Raw genomic sequence first — 12,034 nt, 5'->3', positions numbered from 1 at the left:
GAGTAAGTGGCATAGTAAGGATGGGTACAATGTCTGCCCCAAAGCCCAGGCACTCCACCGCTAGGAGACATTTTCCTTTAAATCCTAATTATTTTAGAAGCAAGGTAGAAAGTATTGACTAAAGGCTTGCTTGCAGTAAAATGGAACACTGATGCTGAATTAAAGATCCCACAAAATATAGGATGGGAATGTTGGGAAATCCCTAAATATTGATTTTTATCTCAAGGCACCATTTCCACTAACCAGCTCACGCAGATGTTCTACATTGGGCAGACCTTGCTTCTGTAAATGTTGTTTATTAACTGACATTTATCTCACTGGTTTTATCCTCCCTACCTCCCTTCCTCCCAAAGAGAAATTCCTTGCTCAATTTTTGCATGTTCACTTTCTAATCCACTCCCATCTCTTCTTTGAATGAGCTGTGCTCGTGGGTGATCCCACCATTTCTCTGTTCCTGGGGTTGGAGTTCCCTATACTCCAAGCTCCCATCCTCTCAGAACACCTCAAACCGCTCCTCTCAGAGTCAAGTGAGGTACAGATCCATTTCCAACCCATGTTCCTCTAAATTCTGACAACTTTTCTCATGAGAAAAATACTAATGGGCTTTGATGTCCACAGTACTTTTCTTTAAATCAATTTAAAAACTAAATGCTTCATTATAACTTTTGTTCACAGTACTCCAATTATTTGAAAAGCTGCTTTTATCTAGGAGGGAAAAAAAACCCTCAAGATGGTGGTTTATCATAGAATTGTCAGAAAGTAAATATAAAAATAGGCAGCTAAAAACAATGAGTGGAGAGAAGAAAATAACCTAAACATAATGCATAAGTTAAATAACTTTAAAGAGAGCCAAATGTGAAGATAATAGCAGCCAAAGCATTCTTCATTTTTTTTCCCCTCCATAGCACTTATCACCATCTTACATGCTTCGTATTTGCTAACGTGTTTGTCTGTCTCCTCCTCTCACTCTGACCAGAATGTCAGCTCTGTGAAGGCAGGAAGTTGACTGTTTTGTCCACTATTGTTTCTTGCCCCTGAAACATAGTAAGTGCTCAATAAGTACTTGTGGAGTGAGCAAATGAATGAATAAATGAATGAATGAATGCAGCTTCTTTTCTACCACATCGTCTCTCACTCCACAAGCAAAATTTATTTGCTTTCATGCTCTGGTCAATATATCTAGAGATTTTCCTCCAAATTCTTCAATCTTTTTAGATTAATTTCAAGGTGGAGAGTCATCTGGTCAGATCTACTTCTGAGATGCAGAAAACCTACCAACTTACCATTCCCTAAGAATATGTTCACTTATTCTTTTAGGAAAAAGAAAGGAGGGACAAGGTAAGCAGAAATCAAATATTTTGAGGATGAACTGAATCTGTTACAGACAGAATTTTCCAAGCCATTTTTTCACCTACATGAAACAAACTTACACACACATATCTCACTGGTTCATACAACAACTGTATTCCTTGTAAATAACACAAAGTTATTTGTCAAAGGAAAAAAAATAACTAAAATTTTACAGTAGAAATACAGCACCAAAGACCTGTGGGGTTTCCCACACACTGGACAGTTTGTTAACAGGCACCTCAGTGATCTCAATGCTAAACTCCCTTCAGGTCTAAACTGATTGATTTAAGTTAGACTTCCTGGCTTCGTTTCCTTGTGATGACATTGAATGTCAAAGTGTACCCTCAAGGGCAAAAGGGATGGGTGAGAAAAAAACGTGTTATGCAGTTATGTACTGCGCAACTGCTCTCCTTCCCTGCGGAATACAGACTTTTGATTTAATTAAACCTGAGGAGAGATTCCAAACAAATTTCCATTTGGCATTTTCCAGACCCTATTAACTATCCTCCAACTTTCAAAAATAATAAACAGCATTTAGAGCTTCTGATACCATTCCCGTCTCCCCACACAAGGTTCCTCATCTTTCCTTGCATTTTCCACCTTCCCCCCACCCCGTCCCCCAGCTCCTGTTCCATCAAAGCCACCTGATTGCTGACACAACCATCATAACTTTAAGTTCCTTCTCAAGCCAGTGCCTCTCTCTAGAATGCCCTTTCTACCCCCTGCCTTATCTGCAAGTATGCAGTCTCTGTTTATAGCAGTCAGCCTCATTACCAGTCATTTACACATGGGACAAACCCTCAGTAGTTTGTGGCTTTCTGGAGGACAGGAATTGTGCTTTTTTTAAAAAAAACTTTCATTCCTTGGTACCCAATGCAATGCTATGCTTATAGAAGGCACTTAATAAATTTTCATTGTTTACTTTACTGAAACTCATTTGAAAGCAGAAACATTTCCTGGGGTTTTGAATAGAATTTCTAATGGACTACATCAGGATGTCTGCCAATCTCTTTATCCTTCTCAGTATATAATTCATAGTCACATTGGTTTGAAAAATTAAACTCTCCACATAGAGCAGTAGCTGCCAACGACAGCACCATAGGTTTTAGATGGTGATTCCCATCTGTTTGTTCAAGGATTATTGGTTCTCTGCTCTACAGTAGTCACTAAACCAAGACTTGAGGTACAGAACATATAGTCCCTGCCATTAAGAAACAAAAAGTGTTTGAGAGAGAGAGACACAGGCAAGTAGACAAACAGTCTGTAAGATCCTGAGGGATACAGAACAACAGAGATGGTATACCTAGCTCAGCTCTGGGCAAAAGAAGTCAATAAGGATGGCAAGTGTCAAAACACTTTCAAGGGAGATGACATCGAATCTGCTTTGAAAGTGTAGTCTGAAGAGAGGAGAGGAAATAGCATGTGCAAAGGCACTGAGGCAAGTGAGAGCACTGTAAATTTCTGAGTATTGCAAATGGTTTTGGTACTCCTAGAGCATTCCAGGGAACTTCAGAACCAGACATAGAACAAGGAAGCAAGGGCTGTACACTGTTATGGGCCTGATACACAAGGTCAAGGAGTGTGGTATTTAATCTGTGATTTGTTCCATGGACACTGTGCTATCCAGGCTGTCAGTTTAAGATTCCAGGAAATAGGTAAGTTTTATCAAAGGCATGAATTGTCATTTCATGAATCACAACAACAGTGCAAACAAGTTTAGCTAATTTGTCTCTTCTGTTCAGTCAGGTCACAAAATCAGAAGCTAAAAATAATGTCTTGGAAAATTGGAAGATATATGTCACAACGACAGCAAAGGTGCCCTTCTATGAAAAGAATTTCTCAATGGAATAACCACAGGGAAAAAACCTGCCCAAGCAAACTATTTTTCAACCAGATTCTTTGAGAAACTGTGAATCAGTAAATAGAACACTGACTGACAATGAAATGACAACCAACTCCATGGAGTATAAGTAGACTCTGAACTCCTCAAGAGGAGTGGGCGTGTCTGGCTGTCTCACCACTAGATCTCTACTGCTTGACATTAGGGTGGACACAATAGGTGCTCAGTAAGTTAACAGGTAAATGAGTGAATGGATGAAGGAATTAATTCCCTAACATCACTCCCTCTATATAGAAAGCAATGATCATTTAAATAGTTTAAGCAAAGGGGAAAAACTATGCATAGTTTTTGTAAAATTCTTTAAATGTTTATAGGAAAAGCAGAATTGCAACATAAAAAATGCATTTCCACACAAGCATAAACAAATTACCATAAACATTTGCTTGATATGACTCACTCTGACTGGTACAGCCACGTAATCTGCATGAAATGAACCCAGAAATAATGGACACCAGTAAGACAGATGCCACAAAGCAGATTTGTGAACAATGAATGGCACAGTGTCAGCTGTGTATCGTGGAAGGGGCCCCACACTGGGAATGGAGCAGGGTTCTGAGTAAATGAATGCACCTTGCACTAAAGTCATCCTGCCCAGGTGCTATGTGAGTCTCCAGCCCTGGGGAAGTCACATCACTTCCTTAACTTCTATGGAATGAGAGGATAGGTAAGTTGCTCCTTAAGGTCCCTTTTCTTTTTTCTGAGATGGAGTCTTGCTCTGTCGCCAGGCTGGAGTGCAGTGGCGCAATCTCAGCTCACTGCAACCTCCGCCTCTCAGGTTCAAGTGATTCTTTTACCTCAGCCTCCCGAGTAGCTGGGATTACAGGTGACGCCACCATGCCCAGCTAATTTTTGTATTTTTAGTAAGATGGGGTTTCACCATGTTGGCCAGGATGGTCTCGATGTTTTGACCTCGTTATCCGCCCACCCCAGCCTCCCAAAGTTCTGAGATTACAGGCATGAGCCACTGTGCCTGGCCAAGGTCCCTTTTGATAATCACAAGAGACTTCCCAAAATGTGCCAGGATAAGCAGATAGTCATCATATACATATTTGCCCTGTTCATGAAGGGTACCATGATCACACTTTTCTGAGTAACTCTGATGTTCACGTCACTGTCACAGTTCTAGGGGCTTTGCAGGGTCAAAGGAAGGTGCAGCCTACTCCCTTGAGGAATGTCTAATATGGATCAATTGTCTTAGAAACAATCATTCATCTAGTAGCAAACAGAAGTGAACTAATACTTCAAAATTTTTAATGGCTGGGTTACAGTCCTCTGAGATTATCTGGTCCAAGCTTCATGTAGCAGATACAGAATTTGAGTCACACAGCCAGTTAGTGGTGGGGGTTGAACTGGAATTCAAGGAGCTTGAAGATATCTCTCTGTGACTGGCTGTGGTCTCTGATGGTCTCCAGACACTCATTCCCTCTCTGACACTCACAGGAGGTCCCCCATGGTGGACCAACAGGAAAGATGTAAGTAACTGAATTCCTACTGTATTACATTATGTCTGCTTTCTATAAGAATGGCTGCTGGCTCACACACACCAAAAGGTCAGTCAGCAGATGCCTAATTAAGGGTTAAAGATTTCTATTAGCGAAAAAGCCCACAAAACCTGTCATTGTGTGTTTTTGCATTTCTTTGCTCTTCAGACTTAAGAGCAAACAGCCTGACTGGAGAATTAAATGCTAAACATAGGAAGAACGTTCCCCTTTCGTCTTGCATTATTTTGGGGCTGTGATTTGGTTCTCCTCCAAAATTCTGCCATCTCCCTCTACCTCCTAAGAAGTATAACTTGCAACATAAACATTTATGACAGTCTGCATAGATTATTATGCTACTGAGGACATGTTTTTTTCCCTGCAAAACTGATCTCGTAACGACAGTCCTAAATGAATTTAGTAGGGAGGCACAGATCAAAAATACAGTATTCAACACAGTTCATGAAGCATTTCTCCTATTTTATACAATCTTCCTGAGTTGCCAATTGAATTGCAAGTTCCTTTAAAGTAGATCACCAGAGCTGGTGCTAGAAGTAGTTCTGAATCTCTGCTGAAGAACAGTCTTCCCTCTAAGAAGCCTCATGTGGGAGTCACACCTAACTCTTTGTGCTCTGTAAAAGGGGCTCAAAGAGATGGTAAGAGGGATTATATTGGCTTAATAATATTGGGAAAAGCAACATAAAAATTCAGCCAACATCCTAATGATATGGTTCATTCAGTTACCAAAGAAAGGCTGTATCACATAATCAAATGATTTTACTTTATAACACCCATAAACTCCCCCTCTTAACACAAAGACCTTTTAGGCAGTAAACATATCAAGGCTTGAGGGCAGTCCAACCTAGACAGATCCAGAATGTCATTAACTAAAATGCAAAATAGATTCTATTTCTGGTCCTGGTAATCAACTATGGAAAACAGTTTCGATGACAAGAATGCCTGCAGAAGTATGAGGTTATATTTATATTAACAGAAACAATTTCCTCCCTCAGTTACATGATTATAGTTTGAATATTTGGAGTTGGGATACTAAAAGAAAAGCTGTAATCAACTCATTAATTGTCATACACTTTTCACTGTCTGAGTTTGTGTACATGTAGGCATGTTCACATATACAAAATGGCAAAAGCGAAGAAGAGAGAAAGCAGAAGGCAAGAGGATTTTAAAATGGAGACTTGGTTCATAATTTAAGCTGCAAGTTTCAAATTAAACCACCACCAAAAGAAACAGTGAAAGCACAGTTTTGATGATAGCTGTAATTAAAGAGTGTCAAAAAAAAAAAAAAGAGTAACTGAATCTACACCAATCTAGGTGCTTCCAGACCCATTTTAAATAACTTCAACTTGCTAAGTCTGCAAGCAAAATCAGTTGCAATGCATAGCAGCAAAATAAATACATAGAAAATGTTGCAGTGACTTCATCACACCAAGAGGCTACAGGCTCCACTCAGTACAGCTTTTACCAATTTTTCCTGCAGTAGTTTTCTATGCTGCTTTCAGAGACCCTGCAAAGGAATTAACATTACACCATGCTGTGAGACAAGGAAATGCTGAAGAATGCAGTCTCCCAATTCAAAGAAATTCTTAAAGGCATTATCTGGAAATGAGGTCTAGGAAGCGGGGAAATCCTTACCAAAAAAAAAAAAAAAAAAAGCCAGTTAAAGCAATATCTGAGGAATTTTCCTTCTGTTCTCTAAATAGGCATGCTACAACTATTTTTTTTAAGTATATACAATTGACACAGGACAAACAACAGTACATTTGTGTACGTGCTTGTATATGTGCATATATATATACAAATAATTGCACATATATATAGAATTCTGAATGCATAGGTAAACAATCTGCTTAGCAAAATAAAGGAAACCTAAATAATGTTTTTTCTCAAGGCTAAAGTTGCTACTAATTAAAATGAAATATGTTCTAAATGATTCTGAAATTGCCTGCAATGAGAAATACTGAGTCTATTTCCATGACACCCAAGCTGATTCTAACTCTTTCTATCTTAATGAGTATCTTCAGTTGAGATGCCAGGCACTATATAAAATCCTTTCAATTAGAAAAAGAGAAAAAAAGATTAAGCAAAGTAAGAACACACCATTATGGATGAAAGTAAACAGCTAAACATTAAAGAATGAAAGAGGAAGCAGAGAAGTCTGCCAGTCAAATTACAATACAGTATTGCCAAGAACCACAGTCGAGTGTAGGGAAGAGTGGGTATTAGAACAGCTAAGCAAAGCTGATAATATTTTAAAAATTGTTTTGAACTTTTTTTTTTTTTTTTTTTTTTGCTGTTAACCTCTATGCTGGTTTTACTCTTGAACAGTGCTAACATGTAAACATCTACAAATTCTTGCTTTTTATTTAAATGGATGCTTTTACACATGCAAGGAACCCTTCACTGAAATAGAAAACAAACAAAAACAGAACAACAAACACATCTACTTTGGACCCAGAGAAGAGGGTAAAGGCATATGTCTGATGTCATCACCACTATTTTAAGAAAAATCCACATGAACAGTGGACATAAAAGTAGTGAAAATGAGCAAGACAGTTAGGGAACTTTACATTCCAAACTCCCAATCAGCAGGAGGAGAGACTGGAAATTTCACCCCAGGTTTTACCCCCTCACTTATCAAAAAAATCACATTGTATTAGTTCAGTATCTTATGAATCAGAGACCGAATTACATTTGGCAAGAACCCTCTCTAGAGTGAAATGGACCAGAATTGGAAAACCTACACAAATAAGATAACCCACCTCCAGTCCAAGACTTGAAAATAACAATATAATTACAACTGTGAAGCTATTCTTTGGAATGATGCTTTGATCAAAATAGTTCGACACACCTGCTACCAAAAAAAAAAAAATCCCTGTTAAGAGAGACTCCTGCAGTGCACAGGAGTGAAACTACTAAAATGTTCTTGGTTTCCTTTGGGCGTCAAGAAGCCGCCAGTAATAGACTTGAAGTTGTGGTGCTCTTTGCAGCAAACCTCAGGAGACCAGGTGAAAAATTAGAGCACTATTGTAAGAGTAATGCCCTGGAATAAACAATCTGCCACATCCATAGTCTTCGTCAGAAACCTGCTTATGTTCTCCTAGAAAAGTCTAACCATTCTAATAACCTCAAAGTATTTTATCTCCTAGCAGGAGGACAAAACTATGTTGCCAACTCAAAAATGTTCCTGTCATCACTGCCCTACCACTCTCTGAAGAGCCTGCAAAATATGGTTTGCAGAACTGGGTATCCTGAGACTCGGAAGGAAAAGAAGCAATGAGGTCATGCAGTCTACTCCGTCTGCCAGCACAGGATTCCTCCTGCTGAGAATGTTTCTGCCCAAGTTGTAAACCCCACAAGATATAGGGTCATCCTGGACCCACTCGGGCAGGTGCAGAAAGCACAGCTGCCCACAGCAGACTCAACATAACTCACACGTGTGTGCTCATCTTCAACCAGAAAGATGGAAGAGTTTGCTATGTGGTCAGGTCACCCCCGGCCCTTCTGATTCTGAGTGAGTGCCCCCAGCACACTGAGGATTCATCCTGCCCAAATTTGTCAGTCATCCTCCACAGATTCCCTGCACACTGCTGCAGTTTACCATCGTGAACACATTTCCCCGGCTGCTGCTTCAAGGACAAAGACAGAGCACTTATATTCGTATCACAGCAGAAGAGCTCGCGTTTATGGAAAAAAGAGAAAAAGACAAACACTCCAGGCAAATGATCCCTGGCATTTTTGAAGCTGGATCATCCCAGACAAGATCCATGAAAACAGAAGAAATGCAGAAGGAAGGTCACTAAGCTTAGCTGGGTAGAGGGGGAACGAACGGTTCAGTTCACTGCAGCAGCAGAGCAGCTCATTCAATGTAAGCACTTACCATAAAAATAGAAAGAGTCAACAGAAGGAGAACGGATCCTTCCTCAGTGCCTTGGTGTCTCCCGAAGAAAGAAATCCACTGTGAACCTCCAGGCACCAGTCGGGAGGAGGCCAGCAAAGTGATGACAGGCAATAAAACCACCACACACAAGTCCTTTTCAGCCTCCCCTCGGGCCGTATGCAGTTGTTTGTGCTGTAAAAACCCTGAGAAGTCTGGAACAGGACTCTCCCGAGAGCCAGCCGGAGTGAAAGCAGCCTGGTGGATTTCACCGCCGTCTCAGAGCATCACGCCCAGGACTGGTCCTCCCCCTCCGCAGGTGCAGGGGAGGCATGGTCGGGGGAGGGTGGGCACTAGGCTGGGCTAGGCAAGGCAAGAAGAGGGATGGAAAGGAGTCTCTTTAGAGTGGAAGGAACTGCCGGAGAGAACATCAGTATTCCATATCAGTTATTGCCAGCGACCAATCAGCCCAGCCAGGGGGCCGTGTCAGTGTGACAAGAGAGCAGCAGATGACAGCCAGTTCTGAGAGTGGCAGGACAACCCCCTGCCTGGAAGAGAAATTTGGGAGGATTGGTAACTTATCCTCTCCACAGCTGCTGTTAATGTTTGCTTGTATTTAACAAAGATCTAAAGCCCCATAGTTACACTAGCCATGCAGGAAGTTTTTGAGGCATCCCACAGCATCTCTGCAAGAAGCCAGACTTGAAGTCCCCTAAATGATGTCTGATGGCATGTCACAGTCCAGACAGCCCTACTGATGTGCCTCCAAGAGGTCATCATGAGGTACAGTAATGGCGCTTTGGACCTAAGCTTCTTTATGCGCAAAGTGCAGGGTAAGATGACCAGGGACCTGGCTTTCTATTTCAGAAGTGAAAAATTTAAGACAGAGAAGGGTCAAAGGTCTCTCTAGGAATTTGACTGTCAATCTTCATTAGTTTTCTTGTATAATATAGGTATAGAAATACTGTTAGAGGTGAGTTTCTGAAGATAGTTAACATGTCCCTTTTAGAGCTCTTAAATCACCTATAAGACAAAATATGTGTTTGAGAAAAACAATAATAATAATTCACAAGCACACTGAAGATTGAGAAACTCTGACTTACACTAACAGAAGAAGCAAAGGAGCAAATCTCTTGATGATAAATGAAGGATATGTGGAGGGCTCTAAAATTTTCCTATTTCCCTTTTCCCCCATTCTATTTTAATATTGAACTTATAAACTTTGTCCATATCTATTAATTAATTTGTATTTGGTGGTGATGATTACATTACATAGGGATGTAGCTTCTGAAGTTAAATGCCAGTTTACTTGGACTCCACAGTAAAACGTCAGAACTTTTTGTAAGTTGGGGAGATTGTCTTAGGTCACCTTTTTTACTTTTTAATCACTGCAGAAAAGATAACTCCCTTTAGCCAGTCAAGAGTTAACAGGAATATACAAATGCCCTTGGGTTTTGTTTTCTGTTTTTCTGTGGGTTTTTTCTTCAGGTGACTTACATGATATAGAGTTTTTAATTTTAGTTGTCTGTTTTTACCTAGAAGTTGGAATATCATTTGCACATTTTGCTATGATCTCTACCCGCAGGCAAGCTGACTTTGGGGAGCCTGAATACCACAGTTTAAAAGGAAGGGCTGGGCTCCAAGGAAGCAGATAACTCAGCACCAAAATGAGTCACAGCAGAAGGCCATAAAAAATGTTCCACATCAAAGATGAACATAATAAAGTGAAATTTTTTAAACGAAGAAGAAAGGATAGTTTGCCAGGGAAGTCGTTGTAAATTACATCAGGAAAACCTGGGAGACTTCGAGTCTCAAATGCTGTTTTGTTATTCTCCTCAGTTCAACTCAAATCAGCAAACATTTGAAGAACATCAATTATGCATCAGGGCTACAGAGATGAGTCCTTGCCTTCAAGAAGTTTACAGTCTCATGGACAAATTTAAATCTTCTTCTTGAAATTTCAACACTATGATTCTTGCCAAGATAGAAAATGTTCTACTATTTTAATGTTCTTTAGATTAAACCAATCCATGAGGCTGGACTTTAGCCTCAAAGCTCTGAATTAGCCTAGTTAGATGTTTGTCATAACCGAAGCCATTCAGGAAATATAAATGCACCAATAATTTGAAATCTAATTAATATATGAGAAGGTTGTTTAACTGAATGTTTGCTTTTATCTGCATTAACAGCTTCTGACACCACAAAAGCATGGGCAGCATATCAAAGAATATACTTATTAAGGGAATATTATTTAAAGCTCCTAAATGAATTGAGATTAATACTGTTGATGAAACGGGTTCATACCTTGAATACATAGGGTTATAATGATGCATGAAAAGGATAATACTGCAGAAATACAAATTATCTAGTGGATTAAGTAATGGCACATCTATATGACAATTGAGCAATAAAAATAGGTATTCCAGTTATTAACTCAAATGCCATTAATTTTTAGTTTGGTCTCTTTATTCCTCTCTACTCAAAAAAAATGACAGAAAATGCCTCCCATTTCAGATGGCAACAACATTAATTTTTGTAATGTACATATTGTTTATACAACTCAATTTAACTTGGGATGATATCAGCAATTGCATCTTGCTTACTGGTATAGAACTGGTGTAGTACTTAATATATAATAGGTTCTCAATCAGTATTTGTTGGATGGCCATTTGAATGGCCAAAAGAATCTGGCTAAAATTCTACAACAGCATGATTTAATGCCTTTTTCCTGACTACAACATAAACTGAATTATGTATCTATATCTGCCACTTATTTGAAAAGAAAAAAGATAGCTTTTTCAGGAACTTTGTTTCACAGAAGCTTGTTGACAGGGCTTTGTAAAGGCTAAAAGACAAGGATTCTTCAAGCTCAGTCTTTCAACATCAGGGTAGACACAGTTCATGGGAAGTAGATTCCACCTTCTGTAACTAGCCCAAGGATAAAAAGTGAAAACATACCTATTTTCCAGACCACTAAGAGGGTAATTAGCCACATAATTCCATTTTTGACATCAGAATCTTTTAATGGAGGTATGAGAATTGGGACTTTTAAATAACTTTCTGCCAATTAATGGTTTCAAAAACTAAATTATAATCTGCATAAGGAAAAGTCTGTGTCTCTTCCATCTAACTTTTGAAAGCCAGTGTCTAAAATAACTAAACCCCACCGTGTACCAGAGTTGACTCCAATGGCTCCACCTATCTTTCCGGGCCTTTGCAGCACCCATAGTGTAAGTATTATGTACACTGGGGAGCCTGGAGCTTGGCGAGGCTGAAAGCACTCACCCCAGTGGCAAAGACAGTGTAGAAACAACTAGAACAGCCTCAGAGCTTCCTTTAATATGGAGACATTGATTTGAACATAGGAGGGGGTCCCCCAAGAATGCTTTTAGGTTAAATGTATAAGACTTA

General features: G+C 39.6%; 1 protein-coding gene across 2 annotated transcripts in view; it reads right to left on the bottom strand.

Annotated features, from left to right (window-relative positions):
• Positions 1-8,909, bottom strand: part of ANO4 (anoctamin 4) — a 327,720-nt gene extending 318,811 nt beyond the window's left edge. For both annotated transcript variants that reach the window (XM_077954798.1, XM_015152572.3), the window contains exon 1: positions 8,627-8,909. The gene's annotated coding sequence lies outside the window, so the exon portion shown is untranslated. The remainder of the gene's footprint in view (positions 1-8,626) is intronic.
• Between the last annotated feature and the right edge of the window lie 3,125 nt (positions 8,910-12,034).

This window comes from Macaca mulatta, chromosome 11 (genome assembly GCF_049350105.2).
Source record: "Macaca mulatta isolate MMU2019108-1 chromosome 11, T2T-MMU8v2.0, whole genome shotgun sequence".
NCBI classification, from domain to species: Eukaryota; Metazoa; Chordata; class Mammalia; order Primates; family Cercopithecidae; genus Macaca; species Macaca mulatta.
Note: the sequence above shows the minus strand (reverse complement) of the source record. Positions and strands in the feature narration are given on the sequence as shown.